The sequence below is a fragment of the Oncorhynchus kisutch genome, linkage group LG15 (assembly GCF_002021735.2).
Source record: "Oncorhynchus kisutch isolate 150728-3 linkage group LG15, Okis_V2, whole genome shotgun sequence".
NCBI classification, from domain to species: domain Eukaryota; kingdom Metazoa; phylum Chordata; class Actinopteri; order Salmoniformes; family Salmonidae; genus Oncorhynchus; species Oncorhynchus kisutch.
Window position 1 is genome coordinate 63,497,665 of NC_034188.2, and position 15,371 is coordinate 63,513,035.

Sequence of the window (15,371 nt, forward strand, 5' to 3'; positions counted from 1 at the left end):
ACACACACACACACGCACACAAACACGCACACGGTCACTCACACACACACACACATGCATGCATGCACAATCATTTGGTCTTGCTTGACTTATCCTTGCCTGAAGGGTAAAGGAGAGCAAAGGGTGTTTTTCTGTCAACTAATCACACTCCTGCAAAACATGTCAGACAAGGATATTTTAGTGCTATGAGCAAATTAGCTCTAAAAAAAGTAGGCCGTCTTGTCTCACATTCATGCTTGGAGGGTTAGGGTGAATAACCATTTGCATTACTTGCTGTAGCCCATTGTTTTAATGGCATAATTATAAATATCCCTAATAGGTACCAGTACTGGATAAGGTAGGTTACCAGTTCATTGAAATCTGTGGACCCTGTGCATTCTACATGAACTGTAGCCTACTAGCTTTGCTCTGTCACACAGGCCTCTGCTTCGAGGTTATCTGTTGACATAAGTTGTATTATAACTTGAACTTCGGTTCCTGCCACTTTAAGAGATCTCATCTTCACCACTTTTCCTGGAGGAGCCATCAGTCATTTCCGTATCAATCTTCAATCTATATTATCTGTGATCCCTCTTTCGTTCATTCGTTCTTTATGCTCTCTTTCTGTCTGGTCGGTGGTTATGTAAGCGGCACATCAAAGGTATGATGATGTCAACTACACCTGTTCATATACATGTAGTGTAACTACAGAGGATAAGAGGATAAGCAGTCCATTTAATGTTGGAATGGAACTTCTATCTCGAGAGAAGACATTGAATGGAGTCAGTTCCATATTGGTAAAACAGTAACTTCAATTATTTATAGCTAGGGCATTCATCAATGCCTTCCTCCTCACTGCTGAGCCTGACACAGATTGAAGCTTTCTCTGTAGCCCACATTTGGACACCATTTGGAGCATTTAAAGACCCACTCCAGTAACACTGAAAATATTTCCTAGAGAAACTTTAACCACTTAAGCCTAATCTCCAGGAATCTAGGGATAAGTGAGAAACCATTGGACTCTTTTACCCTGCTGTGTCCCCAGTACAATGTCCGCCGGTCATAGATTTACTATTACCTTGTATTACCACATCTGCCCTACTTCACATTTCACCCCTCAACACTCTGCAGAGAGACAGGGGACTCTGACCCTGTGCAGTGTGAATGCTACGCCTGCCAGTCAGAGAAAAGTTTTAGAGTATTTATCTGTGTTGCCACACAGAGGCAAGGCCAAGGCCTACTTACAGATATGATTAGCCTTGTACATGTAAAGGGTACAAACTATCCTTGGACACTCTGATCTGATCCGTTCTCTCTCTCTCTCTCTCTCTCTCTCTCTCTCTCTCTCTCTCTCTCTCTCTGCATTTCAAAATACCCTTATTTGTCTGCTTGTGGCTTGAACCAACAAGCCATAAATCAACTGATTAAAATACACTATTTTGCAATGAAAGTCTATAGTAGCCTCAAAAGCACCCTCTAGGTTAGCACCATTGTGTAGCCGGAGGACAAATATTTTCCATCCTCCTCTAGGTACATTGACTTAAATATAAAACATAGGTGGGTCTTGGTTCTCACCCCCTTCCATAGCCTTACACAGTAATTATCAGAGCTATCAGAGCTCTTGCAGTGTGAACTGACATGTTGTCATCTAATCAAAGGATCATAAAATGAATCTAGTACTGAAAACAGAAGCAACAGATAGCTAGCACTGCAGTGCATAAAGTGTGGTGAGTAGTTTACTCAAAGAGAGAGAGAGACAATAGTTGAACTGTTTTGAACAAACAGTGGAGCAAGAGAGAGCTAGCTACATTTATTTCTATTTTCTTCTTACTAGTCTTAGTTAACCGTTCACTTACTTAGCTAATGCAGCTCATTTAGCCTACTCAAGAACTTGACTCAAACAGAGAGGAATGGCATTTATGTTAGCTACCTGGCTAAGGCTATCTATCCAACACTGCAACTCTTCCAAGTCAAGGAAAACCTTCGTTTTTTTTATGTATTGCCACGGGTGCCCGCCAATGTAAATGCTAAACTGCCCGCCAATGTAAATGCTAAACTGCCCGCCAATGTAAATGCTAAACTGCCCGCCAATGTAAATGCTAAACTGCTTGCTGTACACTGTACAGCGTGGTTGTACACATGGATTGGATTATGGGTTTACTAACACGTTAGTTCTAGTTTGTTGACTAGCTATAACTTGAATACGGTGACAATGATGTAGGCTGTGTAGCGGTATACGGTTATGGTACGATGGATTAGCTTGGAGATGTTTTTGCGGCTGGTCACAGACAGCTGTTTTGTTGTGCACTGAAGTCCACAAGCGAAGAGAAAAGGTGAGAGGAGGAAAGTGCGTAGATGGGAAAATGAATTCTACAACAAGCAAAGTAATGATGCTGTATGCAGCTGCTATGAAAGTGAACTGTGATCAGGGGTGTATTCATTCCGCCGATTCTGTAGCAAAATTGTTTCTTAAACAGATGCAAACGGAACGAAAGAGGGAGCGACCTACCTGCATTTTCCCAGTAGGAACTCTCTATTTGGACTAATGATTACACCCCAGATCAGCTAGACACAGGCAAAAGTGTGCAAGGCGGTATTGAATGTGTCACTGTGCACCTACGTTATAAACTTTCATTTGTAGGTTGTAGCAACCTCATGATGGGTATAGGGCAAATTAGAGTGTCATGTAGCAGCCTAAACCTATCGATGTTACATTGAACTGGATGAATGGAATATAAATGGCAGTCATTCAATATGATGTAATAGAAATAAGGCCATCCTCCCTAATCTTAAACTGCATTGACCGCCACTGATGTGGATGGAGCAACAGAATTGCAGGGTTGCTGAAAACGATGACATCCCACATTGGAGACTTTGGGAGTAGACGTGTCACTGACCTGAATAAGCCCTATCTATACTGACAGCTTACTCTCAGGCACTCAGAGTCGCACAATGTCAACTCAGCATTACTAGCGAGTCAGCCCTGTATTTTCAATCCATTAAGTTCACTGGTAAACTGTTCACCATTCAGTATAATCATTGATTTTATCCCCCTAAAAATCATGCCTACTATAGCAACCAGCGCAAATATTGATTGACCCTCATTTAAGTAAACGATCAACCTTAAAGTAGATATATTTCCCACAACAATGATGTAGCCCGTCGTAGCTGCTTTCTAAATGCCCCCATTAGCACAGCACTCCTCAAGCACAGGGCAGGCTGGTTTAGATTTTGGACACTGAGTCATAGTGACACTTTGTGACACCTCCGAGGCAGCCAAATCACTGAACCACCCTCCACCCTCCCTCCCTCCCTCCCTCCATCCATCAGTCCCTGTGTTTTTTCCCCCCGTGCAGTACACTCTCTCTGATGGATCAATAACCACTTATATAACGGGCCTCGTGGTGCCGGTTTGGCCTGGAGATGGGATTCCAGCTGACTGGGAAATCTGATGCAGCTTTGGATGTGGATGATGACCCACATTCTCTCCTCTCTTCCTCCTCCTCTGCCCTCACCCATTCCTCCCCCCTATGCCCTCCCCCAGCCACCACCACCCTCAACCCCCAGGCAAGCAGGGATCTAGACGGCGATCCCTGCGTGAGCGAGAGAGAAACAGAGATAAAGAGAGATATGCAGGCAGCTCCAAGCAGAGTGGTTCAGGGCAGTACTGTGACAAGCCACGTCGTGAAGGCAGGCAGGGGATATATAGATTGTTTTGTCAGTGGCTCATGGCATAACTGTTGGGACGTTCATGGAAAGAGCCCAGCCAAGGTGTCACCAGCCAGGCAGGGCCCTAGCTGCCACCTTGCCACACACACTTAGCATTAGTGGGAAGGGCATATGATAGGAAGCCACTAAGAAGCATTGAATCTATCCTTCTCTCAGGGTCTCTGAATTATGAATGGAGGGTAACTTTATTGAAAAATGAGTCAACTATGTAGCTGTACAGTACTACTGAGATGTGAGATGACCTTGATTATGATGTCACCAAGCCAAGTAGCTAGTGTTTCTACTTTGTTGTGCCTTCAGTTTATACGCCTTCGTTTTGCCCCGCCCTGTGGAAAGGACATTTACAAAACATAAAGACAATTCTCTGTGTCCATTAACTCTCAGGGCTCAAAACTTGCCAATGCAGCCCAGACAAACGTTAGTTCCACAGTAGATAATACAAGTATTTTCTTACATTACTGCTCTATTCCATAAACGTTTATGTGTGTAAAGCACGGGACCATACTGTGTGTAGACATGAACCAACCATCTACTCATACTCAATACACAGCATCAATGAGGGCTCAGGGTTTCCCCTTTACAGTGACAGTCCCCTGAGGTAAAGCCTATCTTGGGAGAATGCCACCTCGGCCCGTCGGACCAATATTTACTATAAACTGATTAGGACCAGCATGTGTCCTGTTAGTGAGCCACTAGCACTATTTTAGCAGCACCACCCCATTAAAGGCTTAATGAAGCCTTCATGAACTCTTTATAAAGCCTATAGATGTTTCTGAAATCGTTCATAAAGCACTCTGCTCTTTCAGCGGCACCCCATTGAAATACATTGTGAAGAAAAGTCATCTTTAATCAAGGTCCTGCGGAAACTGAAGCATGAACCCAGCAGACTTTATAGACAGCCCTTTTGCTTTTTAAGAGTGTTGTTTTTAAGAGTGAGTCCACAGCCAAGATCATACCGAACATGGAACGTAACTAACCACCTCAGAGGCCAGACAAGTACTCATTGGGTAATAATCATGACTCAACCTGAGAGGAACCCTGACTTGTGTTCAGAGGTGAGACGAATCCTGACTTGTGTCCTGTCCGGGTTCAGAGGTGAGAGGAGATAGGGAATCAAAGAGAGGGAATGGTTCTGTCATGACTACAACACAAAGCATATATATTTTGAAGGAGAGATTTTGGTCAATACCTTTTCAAAGATGGAATGTTGCCAAGAGCCAAACCCCATCTTCAGACGATTTGCTTGCCTTTGATACAGACTGTGGGCATGGGCCTGGGTTGGATAGCATTTATAGCATAGAGAGGAACTGTATATGACACAGTTCAACTGTGAGACTGTGGGGCTGGGCTTGTTGCTGCGTCAGTTAGCCGTCCACTAGCGTCTAGCATAGCGGAACTGTATGACTCATCAGCATCTTGTGTTTCCAACTGCTATAAATAAACAATCATTCATTCCTGGAACATACTGACGATAGGAACCCCTCATCCTATGTCTCACTGGGACCTCATTCCACTCTATGGATTTCTAGGTACACCGCAATGCCTTTCTAAAGCCAACAGGTGTGTTTGAAAAGTCCCTCTACTGCACTATAATCCACCCTTGAATTTGTATGTTTTGTTTCATATGCCCTCTATGCTACATGGTTAGTGTTACATTTACTGTATCTATGCCCTTCTCCTCAACGCTTTTCAGCCGCTGCACAGCTTGTCTGAAGGTCTATCTGGTCTCTTTATCAATCTCCCCCTGATGCCCACAGCTGGCATCAACAGGCTGGAGGGAAGAAGCAGACAGGAGGGAGAGAAGGAATGAGAAAGAGGGGGAGAGGAGGAGAGGAGTATGGCACGCAGGAGGGGACTGGAGAGAGGGGGGGAATTGGATGTTGATGAGACAGAACGTATCCTAGGTTGGGGAGATAAGAGACACACACAAACACACACACATACACAGCGACTCACATACCTCCCCCTTGTGCACCCAATCCAGACTGTTCTGCCCTGCCCTCTGCATTATTTTGGGGAAGATGAGCGGAAATGTGAAGGCCTGTGGAGGTTGCACGGGGACAAAGAGAAAGGCAGATGTCTGTCTGGATTCAAGGCATATTTATATGTATCTTTCTCTCCTTCTTTCTCTCTCATCCTCTCTTCCTCTCCCATCTTCTCTCTATATTGCTCCCCCCACCTTTTCATTTTCTCTGTCTCTGTCTATCTCCTCCTCTCTCTCTGCCCTCCCCTCCCCCCTCCAGCTTCCAACTGAGACTGAACACAGATCCAGGACAGCTCAGGACAGTTTAGGACAAGCAGGGAGACAAGGAGACAGGAGGGGAGGCAGGGAGACAGGCAGGGAGGCTGGGAGACAGGCGGGGAGGCAGGGAGACAGGCGGGGAGGCAGGGAGACAGGCAGGGAGACAGGGAGACAGGCGGGGAGGCAGGGAGACAAGGAGACAGGCGTGGAGGCAGGGCTGCAAGGCGCCAAGGGCACTGCACTATCCTCTGGAGGAGAATGAGGAGCCCACTGATACAGTATGACAGCCTGACTTGGCAAAACTGTCTGGGGTTGGGTGCATTTGAGAGTGTGTGTGTGTGTGTGTGTGTGTGTGTGTGTGTGTGTGTGTGTGTGTGTGTGTGTGTGTGTGTGTGTGTGTGTGTGTGTGTGTGTGTGTGTGTGTGTGTGTGTGTGTGTGTGTGTGTGTGTGTGTGTGTGTGTGTGTGCGGTTTTGGTTTTACTATCTAGTCCTCAAAACGTGCCTGTCCCCACAAGGAAATTTATTTTATGGGTTAAGTTTAAGATTAGGGGTTAGGTTTAGGATTTGGGGTTAGGGTTAAGGTTAGGGTTTGGTTAAGAGTTAGGGTTAGGGAAAATGGGATTTGTTTTGTCTGTGAGAGAGAAAGAGAGAGAGAGATTGTGCATATGAGGCGTGTTTGTAAAATAATGTTTGTGTCTGTGTGTGGAGATCAATTGAGAAACTAGCAGGTCATGTGCTGATTTTCTCTTATGCAACACCGTGAAACGCCCAAACAAACAGGCCGACTAGAACAAGGCACAGTCCTTACAGCACAGACACTATCCTTCTGACGTCTTTGAGGCCAGGGCATGTGTGTGTGTGGGTGTGTGTGTGTGTGTATGTGTGTGTGCTCGTGCGAGAAAGCGTGTGCGTGCATGCCTGCCTGCATGTGTGTTCTTGACACAGCCCAATTCGTCATAGCATTCCTGGGAAGAGGGTGTTTCCACCCAAACACACGTTTGGTGGAAACAGGTGGCCCCAACCCTGTGTTCCTAGGGGCCGACCCATGCACGTCTGAAGTCTCCACAGTCAGCAGCCAAGTGCTCACAGATCACACTGCCTGGGTTACAGAATGCAAGGGAGTTCCACAATAAGAGAGACTGGGGGCGGGGGTGTAGTGAAAAAGCGAGATAAAGAGAGACAGAGAAAGAGAGGAAAAGGGAGAGGGAGAGACAGAGATGGGGCGAGGGTAGTGTGTGTGTGTGAGAGAGAGACAGAGAAAAGAGAGGGAGAAAGAGGTAAAGGGAGAGGGAGAGAGAGAGAGGGGGCGAGGGTAGTGTGTGTGTGTGAGAGAGAGAGAGAGAGAGAGAGAGAGAGAGAGAGAGAGAGAGAGAGAGAAAAGAGAGGGAGAAAGAGGTAAAGGGAGAGGGAGAAAGAGGTAGAGAGAAAAAGAGAGAGAATGGGAGAGTGAGAGTGAGACAGAGCGACAGAGGGAGTGGGAGAGAGAGAGAGAAAGAGAGAGAGAGAGAGAGAGAGAGAGAGAGAGAGAGAGAGAGAGAGAGAGAAAATAACCATGTGGACACCTGCTAGTCGAACATCTCATTCCAAAATCATTAATATGGTGTTGGTCAACACTTTACTGCTATAACAGCCTCCACCCTTCTGGGAAGGCTTTCCAATAGATGTTGGAACATTCCTGCCTTGAATTGCTTCCATTCAGCTACACAAGTTTTAGTGAGGTCGGGCACTGATGTTGGGTGATTAGGCTTGGCTTGCAGTCGGCATTCCAATTCATCCCAAAGGTGTTTGATGGGGTTGTGTCAGGGCTCTGTGCAGGACAGTCAAGTTCTTCCACACCGATATCGAAAAACCATTTCTGTATGTACCTGTATGCAGGAAAGGGCCTTCCCCAAACTGTCTTCCACAAAGTTGGAAGCACAGAATCGTCTAGAATGTCATTATATGCAATAGCGTTAAGATTTCTAAGTTTCTAACTAAGGGACCTAGCCCGAACCATGAAAACCGCCATAGACCATTATTCTTCCTCCACCAAACCTTACAGTTGGCACTATGTATTCGGGCAGGTAGCGTTCTCCTGGTATCTGCCAAACTCATATTTGAGGATGCCAAATATATAAAAACAAAGACTCATGTAGGCTACCCGCGCACGTTCATCGTCTCACAAATGAATTCCAGCAGCCCAACAGTACTCTGTACACCATTTGATTAATGGAAAAAAACATGACATTAGGCAATTGTCATTATGCTTACACTTGAAGCCTAAATTGATGTGTCTACTGCTGTCCGGGTGCAGTCTCAGCCAGTCCTCTCTGCCTTGGAAAAAAGTCAGTGTTCTCATTAAACCATGCAGCATTTTGGAGTGTATATAACAGCCATTTTCAAGTCCATTTGGGGTCATTTTTCATGTGACATTTTGTTTTAATTATTGTAAGAGTCTAATGTTTTACTAGTATGGCGTACCCCCACTATTTATTTAGCTGGATGCCGGACCGGACCAGCTGACTTTCACCCCTGGCACTAAGAAACACCGTTATGTGCAAGCTGGGTACCTAGCTGTCACATAGCATTAGTTCTCTCCTGTAGTGTCTGGCTGCCCTCCCTTTGCTTCAGGCACAGGCGTTAACACACAAGTCCTTAATCCTGAACCTTAGTTACACAGGAAACACATGATACTACAAGGACAACCACGGATCCACAGAGCCTACAAACAGGAATTCATGTAGTAGCTAGCATACAGAATAACAACGCTTTTCCTTGCAGATATCCTCACACCACACCCAGTATGCACCTTAGCCATAGGCCTTTAACCCTTTACACTTGTGAGAATTGGCCTATATGGATAGGGCTAAATTGAAAGGTTTCTTACAGAATAATTATGGAAAGCATATGCGTAACCATGGTAGCAATTGAAAGGGAACAGTTTAGAGATCATGTGGAAATGATTAGACTAAAGGTGAGGACACAACAGTTCACCCGACATAAGACTGAATCCAAACATTACACTGTTGATTTTTAGGTGCATTTTACATTTACTGTGCTTTTCCATGCATTTGTTGATAACTAAATCTACGATGCATACATTCAGCGACATGATAAGAATATTATTGGAACATTTGGGGTAGATTCAACGTAAGACAAAAAAAAAAAATAGTGTTTGAGTGAAAGGTCAAACTGGGGTCTCCAAGTTGTCACACACCTCTCCAACCTTGCACAATCCAAACATTAGACAGTATCATGTTTGGAGTGTGCACATTTCCTAAGTAATTTCAATGCACTTTTATGACCTAAATAGGTTTTTAAGCTCTCCTAGCTGTGCCGTTGAGGAACTAGAGCAGAACACTCGTAGCTATTTGTTTGGAACACAGCCCTGCATCCCCACCATCACACAATTACTGTTGTTGTTTGCACAATCCAAAAAAACATAATAAATTGCAATTTGGGTCAGGTGGGCATAATTAGAAAGCTTGTTCTATTGCCGACATGACTGGCTAAGTTATAAAATATGATCGTACAGTGTTAGACTTTCACAAGGCAATTCAGAGAAGCAGATTCGTAATTCTGGTGCGAATGGTATGAGTGCATTCAGATGTGTGGTCTGTGGAATATCTTCTTCCAAATACAACAAATAGAGGCTCATTCTGTTCAGGACAACCCAGGATATAACGTCTAACTGTACATCAAACATAGTGATCATAAACTTTGACACTGTATATGACATGAGTTGTATGATATGGAAATGTGAAGTGCACATTTGTGTTCGGCTTGCTTGTATGACATCAAAGCGGTGTTTATTATTAACATCTCATTAACGTCGCACGGAGCAGTTCAGAAACGTATGTCAGTCAAAACCCAGACAGAGACATTTTTTTAAAAACATACAGTGCTGTGAAGCTGCAGAGACACTGAGCTCTGACGTCATGTACAGTACATCATGTTATATCATCATGTACAGCCACTGCGTTCTAATTTAGGCACTTATCAGTGTCCAAATCTGCAATTTTCAACCCATATATGAGTGTGAAGGGCTACCACAAAGGATCTGATGTGCTAGCTAGCTATAGAGAATTGCAAAGCCTTTCCAAGCAGATATCACCACACCCATCATGAACCACACAGAACCGAGCCATTTACGATAGACCTACAGGGTTTGAAGTACAAGCCAGCTAGCTAACTAGCTATAGAGAACAGTGATGTATTTTCCTAGCAAATACCATCAAACCCAGTATGAACCATGGAGGCTATACATCCAGGATTTAATGTGCTAGCTGGCTATAAAGAATAATAGTGAGCCCTTCTTTAAGTCTTCCCCACACCCAATATGACTATGTAATGTGTCTGCAGAGGAATGTACTGAAGGCTAGTAGGCTACCAGAAATACATCACCATCACCATCACCATCACCAACTCACACATCACCATCACCAACTCACACATCACCACTGAGGGTGAGGAGAGGATGGGAGAGAGGGGGGGAGTGAGGGGGGAGGAGAGGATGGGGTGGGGGAAGGGTGAGGGTGGAGGAGAAGAGGAGTAGGAGAGAGGAGGAGTGAGGGGTGAGGGTGGAGGAGAAGAGGAGTAGGAGAGAGGAGGAGTGAGGGGTGAGGGTGGAGGAGAAGAGGAAGAGAGAAGAGGAGTAGGAGAGAGGAGGAGTGAGGGTGGAGGAGAAGAGGAGTAGGAGAGAGGAGGAGTGAGGGGTGAGGGTGGAGGAGAAGAGGAAGAGAGAAGAGGAGTAGGAGAGAGGAGTGAGGGGTGAGGGTGGAGGAGAAGAGGAAGAGAGAAGAGGAGTAGGAGAGAGGAGGAGTGAGGGTGGAGAAGAGGAGTAGGAGAGAGGAGGAGTGAGGGGTGAGGGTGGAGGAGAAGAGGAAGAGAGAAGAGGAGTAGGAGAGAGGAGTGAGGGGTGAGGGTGCAGGAGAAGAGGAAGAGAGAAGAGGAGTAGGAGAGAGGAGGAGTGAGGGGTGAGGGTGGAGGAGAAGATGAGTAGGAGAGAGGAGGAGTGAGGGTGGAGGAGAAGAGGAGTAGGAGAGAGGAGGAGTGAGGGGTGAGGGTGGAGGAGAAGAGGAAGAGAGAAGAGGAGTAGGAGAGAGGAGGAGTGAGGGGTGAGGGTGGAGGAGAAGAGGAGTAGGAGAGAGGAGTGAGGGGTGAGGGTGGAGGAGAAGAGGAAGAGAGAAGAGGAGTAGGAGAGAGGAGGAGTGAGGGGTGAGGGTGGAGGAGAAGAGGAAGAGAGAAGAGGAGTAGGAGAGAGGAGGAGTGAGGGTGGAGGAGAAGAGGAGTAGGAGAGAGGAGGAGTGAGGGGTGAGGGTGGAGGAGAAGAGGAGTAGGAGAGAGGAGGAGTGAGGGGTGAGGGTGGAGGAGAAGAGGAGTAGGAGAGAGGAGGAGTGAGGGGTGAGGGTGGAGGAGAAGAGGAGTAGGAGAGAGGAGGGGTGAGGGTGGAGGAGAAGAGGAGTAGAAGAGAGGAGGAGTGAGGGGTGAGGGTGGAGGAGAAGAGGAGTAGGAGAGAGGAGGAGTGAGGGGTGAGGGTGGAGGAGAAGAGGAGTAGGAGAGAGGAGTGAGGGGTGAGGGTGGAGGAGAAGAGGAGTAGGAGAGAGGAGGAGTGAGGGGTGAGGGTGGAGGAGAAGAGGAGTAGGAGAGAGGAGGAGTGAGGGGTGAGGGTGGAGGAGAAGAGGAGTAGGAGAGAGGAGGTGCAACAGGATTGAAAAAGCTCCAGATGAGCAGATGTTTTTACTGACGATCTGACTTTTGTGAGATTTTTGTGTTTATTGATGTTTTTCAGAGAGCACTGCCAAAGCTGGCAGTCATAGACTCTTAGAAGTTTATGCAGCTGCACTTATTGGCATGTAAGGGCAACATATTGGATTAGAGAAGAGACTCGGAATCCAAGCTACTTCGGATAGGCCAAGCTGTTCTTCATGACTGCAAATGAGAACAGTAAGAGAGTGACCCAAAGTGATTGGTGTCAAATTCACTGGTCCATGTGAAATAGCACACATTATTAATCTGACTTGAGCGTGGACATAGGCTGAATACTGGATATAACTACAAGTCCACAATGTCCCCTCTGCATACATATTGTATATTGGATTAATAAGTACAGTACAGTATATGCACTCATGACTTTATAGATTTGATTTAATATACATAATTACGTGCAATTCTGTCACAAAATAAATGTATCACTTCCCTGATTAGATTTTCTTGTGACTGTGCAGATATCTTTTTAAACCAGGGCTATATCTGGCCTCAATGTGCTGTGCTCCAGTTTCCCGGCCAAATGCAGCAGAGATATAGCTGCGTCATTGTGTCTGTTAGGCAGTCTCTCAGAGAGAGGGGGGGGGAGACAGAGAGAGACAGAGAGGGGGAGACAGAGAGAGAGAGAGACAGAAAGAGAGAGAGACAGAAAGACAGAGACAGACAGACAGAGAGAGTGAGAGAGAGAAAATCCCCCATTCAGAAACCATGCCAGTGCTGCCACATTCTTCATGAGGTCATTGTGATGGGTAAATAGATCAGACGATAACGCCAAGGTAAGAGCATCATTAGAAATGTAGGTCATGCAGACAGGTCATAGCGGAGCCATTACGGCTTTACATGGCTGTGCTCTGGTTGTTAAGCGATATGCCCTTCACACATGTTCTCATGTGCATACGAGTGGAAATGTATACTGTATTAATGGAAATGTATACTGTATTAATGGAAATGTATACTGTATTAATGGAAATGTATACTGTATTAATGGAAATGTATACTGTATTAATGGAAATGTATACTGTATTAATGGAAATGTATACTGTATTAATGGAAATGCATACTGTATTAATGGAAATGCATACTGTATTAATGTTGCTGTTGTTTTATGTTTGTTATTCAGACTCGGTTTTTGAATTATATCATAGTTAGTCCTTGAATTATTCCAATAATGTATTTTTTTCATTGAGTGCATTATAAAATGTGTAAAAAGTGACTGGCAGCATTTTGTAACATTCCTTAAAAAGGTATCATGTGAAAATCTGATAGATTCATGTGAAGCTGTGGTGCTCTATGTATCCATGAATCACAACATAGCTTATATTCAAGGCTGTATTAGTGGCTATCTAGCCTTTTTATGGGCTCCCGAGTGGCGCAGCGGTCTAAGGCACTGCATCTCAGTGCTAGAGGCGTCACTCCAGACCTTAGTTTGATTCCAGGCTGATTTGGAGTCCCATAGGGCGGCACACAATTGGCCCAGCATCGCCCAGTTAGGGTTTGGCTGGGATAGGCCGTCAAATTAGCATTTGTTGTTAACTGAATTTTCTAGTTAAATAAAGGTTAAAAAATATATACAGCTACTGACACTACGATGTCTGAAGACTTTGCCCTGGCTGCTACCGCCCAGTTAGGGTTTGGCTGGGATAGGCCGTCAAATTAGCATTTGTTGTTAACTGAATTTTCTAGTTAAATAAAGGTTAAAAAATATATAGATATATTCTCCAGTGTATTTGGTTTTTCAAAACTTGTGGAATGTCACTTGCACCCAATAGCCACAAGATGGCGGTCCTCACCTTAGTGAAATAATACAGTATGTCAACACAGCACTAGCCTCTTAGTCATCAAACAAATCCATTATAATATTCTCTGTATTCTACAGGTTCTCTCACTGACCTATGAATATATCTTGATCATATCAAGGGACTCGGTCATTAGAAGCTATGAACGCTAATGCAATATCAATCATTGCAAATTCAATTGGACAGACGCGGACATTGGGGCTTGAATTCAATAAGCAACGTGTTAAAGGCCAATTCAATGTTAACAACTTCATTGGGCCAAGAGACTGAGAGGCCTGGTGGTTATTGTTTCTGTCGCCCCTATGTCTGTCTGCTCTAGTTCACATTTCACTAAATGAAAATGAACAACAAAAGAATGAGCATTCTAGGCAGGCTGCTTCGGCTCATTGCCATTTGTAGAACCAGAAAGACTGTTGTAACAAATAACAGTGGCTATGTTCCGTGCTGAAGTTGTCTGGGCACTGGGATCATATGTAATACCTGTATTTACATGGTAGTTACAGTGTCATTACAATGTAGGTGCAAACTGATACATTAAAACCATAGGTTTACAAAAGTGGAGCGATCGTAGACTACACCTATGGCCCTGGTACAATAAGGTAGGATTACAGATACGGCTTTAGTCATCCTGGAGTCGTGGCACCAAGGATGGGTAGTGTATTTTGTAAAGGGTCAGGGCTTGATGCTAACTGTAGAGTTGGCTCTGTGGTCCAGCAGTAGCAGCTGTCTGTGTAGATGAGGATCTGTAGGGACACACCGTGGAGAGATATCTAATCAGATCACACGGTCACACACAGACACACACATGTATGCACACACAAATACACACCACACACATACAGACACATACACACACACACACACGAATGCACACCCCAAACATACAGACAGACAGATAGACAGACACACACATGTATGCACACACAAATACACACCACACACATACAGACACATACACACACACACACACACACGAATGCACACCCCAAACATACAGACAGACAGATAGACAGACACACACACACACACAAAGACAGTGGTATCGCTCTGGGCATAGAGCTATTTTAGGAGACGTCTAAATGGAAAACTCTCCATGTGTTTGATGAATCCTCAGAGAAACAGAACTATACTGTACATAGTCACAAAGTTCTAAGTATGACACACGCAGTATTGTACATAAAGTTCTACATACAGTAGCTGAAGACTGTTAAATTGATACAATGTTACACAACATTACTGTAATTCATGAAATCGTTCCATGATACAGTCCCTCTTTTTCTTTTATCACATCGTTCCTTCACAATGATTCAGATCATTTAACACGTTTAACACTCGTTTAACATTGTTTAGAAAACTACAGGAAAATCATCATGTCACTAACAGTGCCAATTCAAAGTTGCAGATTGCAGCTACATTCAATGTACCCCAGTCAGAGTTTGAATTACAACATGTGTGAAAAGCCACAACCCCAACTGGTTCCACCCAGTTCAGCAAAACATCACCATATCATTACACATAGTTTCCCCATGAATCTGATGGTCTCATCAGAGAAATACTGGCAGTCCAGTGTCCAGACGGGTATTTTTGGACAGTCATTGGGCAGAGGCACACGCACACCCACCCGCACACACACACAGGCTTTTCTGGTTACACGTAGTGTATTTTGGAGTGTTCATCCTTAAATTCTGAGTGTGTGTGTGTGTGTGTGTGTGTGTGTGTGTGTGTGTGTGTGTGTGTGTGTGTGTCAATGAAACCATGTTCCGTTAATTACCCAGGTGACTGCTTGCACACAGATTAATATTCAGCCGTTAAATGCAAAGCTTTCTTGTGCTGCAGATACAATCCCTTATCATCCATAATATCAATTCCTTATCATCCA